Source organism: Erinaceus europaeus, chromosome 12 (genome assembly GCF_950295315.1).
Source record: "Erinaceus europaeus chromosome 12, mEriEur2.1, whole genome shotgun sequence".
Taxonomy (NCBI): domain Eukaryota; kingdom Metazoa; phylum Chordata; class Mammalia; order Eulipotyphla; family Erinaceidae; genus Erinaceus; species Erinaceus europaeus.
Genome location: NC_080173.1, coordinates 45046375 through 45052585, shown reverse-complemented (window position 1 = coordinate 45052585; position 6211 = coordinate 45046375).

The following is a 6211-nucleotide window of genomic DNA, read 5'->3' as shown; positions in this document are numbered from 1 at the left end:
TAGGCCCTGGGTGGAGCGGGAGCCTGGGTGGAGGAAAGAGGAGGAAATAAAGAGGGAATCGGAATAATTATTATTGTGCAGCGACTACCTTAGTCAAGCACTTGCGGGGTCTATTTCAGAAGTTAAAAATAAAATAGTTTACGTGTAATGAAATGAGAAGAAGGGAGCTGCAGTCTCCATTGTGTGCGCACCTTGACACAGGAGTTAATGAATGAACTCAATATTTTAGAATGAACTTTATTTTTCATATGAGGAATCCGAGACCCAGAGGAGATGCGGAAACTTTCAAGAAGATTATAAGTATTTGCGAAGTGGTAGTAGAAAGAATACTGGCTCTGAAATTGCTAATCTAAATTTGGAATCCCATCTCTGTCATTTAATAAGTGACCTTGAGCAATTTACTAAACCTGATTCTGCTTCATTTTCTCCTGTTCTCTTATCCAGTACTAACCAGCCTTTTGAGATATAATACAATTTTTTTCTTTAAATGGAGGGGGAGGTATAGCATAGAGGTTATGAAAAATAGGCTTTCGGAAGGAGGGTAAATAGCATAATGGTTATGCAGACTCTCATGCCTGAGGCTCCAAAGCCCCAGGTTCAGTCCCCCGCACCACCATAAGCCAGAGCTGAGCAGTGCTCTTGTTAAAAAAAAAAAAGAAAGAAAAATAGGTTTTCATTCCTAAGGCTCCAAAGTCACAGGTTCATCCCCCTGCACCACCATAAACCAGAACTGAACTATGCTCTAGTTAAAAAGAAAAGATATATTCGAGAGTGGAAGAGACCACAGCACCAGCATGGAAACTTCCTTCAATGTGGTAGGAGCAGGGGTCAAGCGTGTGTTGCACACATGGCCAAGCACTATCCAAGTAAGCTATTTGCCCACCCAAGAATTCAGTTATCATTTTACAGATGAAGAAACTAAACATAGTGCTGAGTAGTGATGCACCTGATTGAGCACACACACTACAATGCACAAGGATCTGGGTTCAAGCCCCTGGTCCCTACCCGCAGGGGAAATGCTTCACAAGGGGTGAAGTAGCATTGCAGGTATCTGTTTTCCTCTATATCTCCCCCTTTCCCTCTCAATTTTTCTATCCAAAATAAATAGGTAAATAATATTTTTTAAAAATAAACTAAACTTTTTTTTTTTGCCTCCAGGGTTATTACCACCAATCCACTGCTCCTGGAGACTATTTTTTTCCCTTTTGTTGCCTTTGTTGTTGTTTTATCGTTGTTATTCCATCGCTGGGGAGCCAGAGACGACCCGAACTGCCCCTGCGGCTACAGACAGACTATGACTATGACCCACATAGTCAACCACTGGACTGCCACCTCTCCAGATTCAAAGGAGGTCTCGAAACTTTACATCAGGCTCAACCTGATGCTGTTGACTGGCTACGGAAGAAGGGCAAACGCTAGAAGAAGAAGAATCGTTGTTGTGGCTATTATTACTGTTATTGATGTCATTGTTGTTGGATAGGACAGAGAGAAATGGAGAGAGGAGGGGAAGACAGAGAAGGGGAAAGAAAGTTAGACACCTGCAGACCTGCTCCTGAAGCGACCACCCTGCAGATGGGGAGTCTGGATCTGGAACTGGGATCCTTATGACATCACGGTGTTTGCTTGGCACCATGTGTGCTTAACCCTCTGTGCTACCATCTGGCCCCCTAAACTAAACTTTCTAAGAATCACACAGCTAGCAATCATTTGGCCTGCTTATTTTTTAAATTTATTTTTATTTACCAGAGCACTGCTCAGCTCTGGCTTATGATGGTAGAGAGGGATTGAACCAGAGACTTTGGAGGCTCAGGCATGAAGAGTATTTACATAACCATTATACTATCTGTCCCTGCCCCAGGTCTGCCTATTTTCAAAGGCAGCACTATTTGCTACTATCCTATAATATTGATAGATAATCTCTCATTGAGTACTTCGGAAGTTAAATGAGATAATGTGTACAAATGTATTGACATGTAGTAGAGCTTCATGTAGGCATCATCCTTGGAACTCAGGATGTCACCCCCATCTCCTTTGCTTTTTCCTATATAGAATTGAGCAGGGGGACAGGTAGTGATGTACCTGGTTAAGTGCTTACATTACATTGCTCAAGAACCTGGGTTCAAGACCCTGGTCCCCTCCTGCAAGAGGAAAGCTTCACAAATGGTGAAGCAGGGCTGCAGTTATCTATGTCTCTCTCCCTCTCTACATCCCTTTCCCCTCTCAAAAATATCTCAGTATTTATCCAGTAATAAATAAATAGAAATGTTAAAGATAATTGAGCAACAAGTAGAACCTGAAATGGAATTGGCGTATTGCACCAAAGTAAAAGACTCTGGGGTGGGTGGGTGGGTGGGGAGAATACAGGTCCATGAAGGATGATAAATGACATAGTGGGGGTTGTATTGTTAAATGGGAAACTGGGGAATGTTATGCATGTACAAACTATTGTATTTACTGTCGAATATAAAACATTAATTCCCCAATAAGGAAATAAAAAAATACCAAAAAAAAATGTTAAAAGCTTTAGTGAGGGAGTCAGGCAGTAGCGCAGCGGGTTAAGCACACGTGGTGCTAAGCGCAAGGAGCAGCATAAGGAACCCGGTTCGATCCCCCCACCCACCTGCAGGGGAGTCACTTCACAAGTGGTGAAGCAGGTCTGCAGGTGTCTAACTTTTTCTCCCTGTCTTCCTCTCCTCTCTCCATTTCTCTCTGTCCTATCTAACAACGACATCAATAACAACAACAATAACTACAACAATAAAAAACAAGGGCAACAAAAGGGAAAATAAATATTTAAAAAATTTTAAAAAGCTTTAGTGAAACAAGTATATATATAGTAATAAATAAAAAATAAATGTGGTGTTGAATGTAAAACATTAATTCCTCAATAAAGAAATAAATTTTTTAAAAAATTAAAAAAATAAATAAATGCTCAAGAGATGACTTATGAAAAAAATAAATAAATAGATAAATGTGGGGGTGGGGTAGATAGCATAATGGTTATGCAAACAGACTCTCAAGCCTGAGGCTCCATCAAATCCCATTCAATCCCCTGCACCACCATAAGCCAGAGCTGAGTAGTGCTCTGGTAAAAATAAATAAATAAATGTGGTTCAGGAGGTGGCACAGTGGATAATGCACTTGACTCTCAAGCATGAGGTCCTGAGTTCAAGCCCCGGCAGCACATGTACCAGAGTGATGTCTGATTCTTTCTCTCTTCCTATCTTTCTCATGAATAAATAAATTCTTTAAATAAATAATAAATGAGTGTTAATTAAAAAGGAAAATCCATGTGTGGCAAACCTGGTAGAGCCCATTACAATGCATGAAGACCCAAAACCTAGGTTTAAGCCCCAGGTTCCAATATAGGAGCCTTAGCCACTGCACCACCTCCCGGACCACCCAATATAGGAACCTATAGGGGGAAACTTTACAAACGGTGGGGCAATACTGCAAATGTCTGTTTCTCTTTCCCTGTCTCTTACTTAAGAAATGGTTTTTGGGATGGTGAAGTCATGCAAGCACTGGGTCCCCAAAATAATCCTGGTGGCAAAATAATAATAATAATAATAATTAAAAGATGAGGGGGCAGAGAAAGTACTAGGTAAGTTTTACTTTTTAACCAGAGCACTGTTCCATTCTGGTTTATGATGGGGGTGAGGGGGGTTGAAACTGGGACTTTGGAGCCTCAGGCCTAAGTCTCTCTACATAACCATTATGCTATCTATACCCCACCTCACCCCCCACCCCGCCCTAAATTTTTGCCTCCAGGGTTATTGCTGGGGCTGGGTGCCTGCTCTGGAATCCACTGCTCCTGGAGGCCATTTCGTTGCCCTTGTTATTACTGTTATTGTTATTGTTGCCCTTGCTGCTGCTTTTTGTTGGATAGGACAGAGAGAAATCCAGAGAGGAGGGGAAGACAGAGAGAGGAAAGCGGCCCCCCTGTAGGTGGCAAGCAAGGGGCGGGGGAGGGGAGGGAGGTGTTTCAAACCCTTGTCCTTGTGTAAATCCTTGCTTTTTGCGCCATGTGCGCTTAATCCTGTGAGCTACCGCCCGGCCCCCAGCCCTAATTTTTTTTATTTTTATTTACTTTATTTGTTTTCACTAGAGCACTGCTAAGCACTGACTTATGGTGGTTGGAGCCATGACAGTTTTTTTTTTTTTAATTTTTATTGGATAGAGATAGCCGGAAACCCGAGAGGTTAGAGAGGGAGGAAGAGAGACACAGCCCTGCTTCACCACTTGCAAAGCTTTCTCCCTGCATGTGGGGACGAGGGGCTTGAACCCAGGTCCTTACACATTATAACATATGCATCAACCACGTGTACCACCACCCAGCCCTGACATAAGAATCTTTTTGCATAGCCATTATTCTAGCTCCCCTGCACTAGAGAGAATACCAGATAAAGCAGATACTCTCTTAGGTGAGCTTTTTCACCAGCCCCTGGGGCAGGAGTTTTACGTGTTAATATTCATTTCATATTTAAAAAATAATAAAATAGGGAATCGGACAGTAGTGCAGCGCGTTAAGCGCAGGTAGCGGAAAGTGCAAGGATCAGCATCAGGATACCAGTTCAAGCCCCCGGCTCCCCACCTACAGGGGAGTCGCTTCACAAGTGGTGAAGCAGGTCTGCAGGTGTTTATCTTTCTCTCCCCCTCTCTGTCTTCCCCTCCTCTCTCCATTTCTCTCTGTCTATCCAACAACAACAATGATAACTACAATAAAACAAGGGAATAAATACATGTTTAAAAATAATAATAATAATATGGGGTGGAGGGTAGATAGCATAATGGTTATGCAAACAGACTCTCATGCCTGAGGCTCCATAGTCCCAGGTTCAATCCCCTGCACCACCATAAACCAGAACTGAACAGTGCTCTGGTTAAAAAAAAAGGTAAAAAAACAATAATAATAAAAATAGCCCAAATGTTGAACAGTGGCTGTAGCACCAAACTTACAGGCATGAGGTCCAGAGTTTGAAACCAGCATCATATAAATCTTAGAGGGAAAAAGTGCCCCAGCAGATGGCACAGTAGATCAAGTCTTGGATTCAGGAGTCCTGTGGTAGCGCAGTGGGTTAAGCGCATGTGGCACAAGAACCGTTAGGATCCTGGTTCAAGCCCCCGGCTTCCCACCTGCAGGGGAGTCGCTTTACAGGCGGTGAAGCAGGTCTGCAGGCATTTCTCTGTCTCTCTTCCTCTCTATCTCCCCCTTCTCTCTCAATTTCTCTGTCTCTATCCAATAACAAATAAAAATATATATAAAGTCTTGGATTCACAAGCATGAGGTCCTAAATTCAATCCCCAGCATCACATATGCCAAAATGATGCTCTGGTCCTCTCTCTCTATTTTTCTTTCTCTCATTAAGTTCAGGAGATGACACAGTGGATAAAGCATTAGACTCTCAAGCATGAGGTCCCAAATTCAATCCCAGCAGCACATGTACCAGAGAGATATCTGGTTCTTTCTTTGTCTCGCTCTCTCTCCTCCTTTCTCATTAATAAATAAGCAAAATTTTAAAAAGAAAGGAAGGAAATACTGTTGAATGTAAAACATTAATTCCCCAATAAAGAAATAAATTATTAAAAAAAAAAAAAAGAAAGGAAGGAAGGAAGGCAGACAGACAGACAGAGAAATACCAGAGCATTGCTCAGCTCTGGTTTATGGTGTTACTGGGAATTGAACCAATGACCTCGGAGCCTCAAATACAAAAGTCTTTTTTTTCTTTCTTTCTTTTTTTTTTTTTGTGTAACCATTATGCTCTCTCCCTAGCCCAAGAAATAAACCTTTTTTTGATAACTATTTTTTTAAATATTTATTTATTTTCCCTTTTGTTGCCCTTGTCTTTCATTGTTGTTGTAGTTATTGTTGTTGTTATTGATGTCGTCATTGTTAGATAGGACAGAGAGAAATGGAGGGAGAAGGGGAAGACACAGAGGGGGAGAGAAAGAGAGACACCTGCAGACCTGCTTCACTGCCTATGAAGCGACTCCCCTGCGAGTGGGGAGCTGGGGCTCGAATCGGGATCCTAAGCTGGCCCTTGCGCTTTGCGCCACGTGCGCTTAACCCGCTGTGCCAGTGCCTGACTCCGACCTTTTTTTTTTTTTAAGTTGTCTTAATATTGAAATACTGTTACATAGGGAGGAATAGTACTATGGTTTACACAGCAGATAATAATGCTTGTGGCTCCAGAAGTCCCAGGTTCAATCC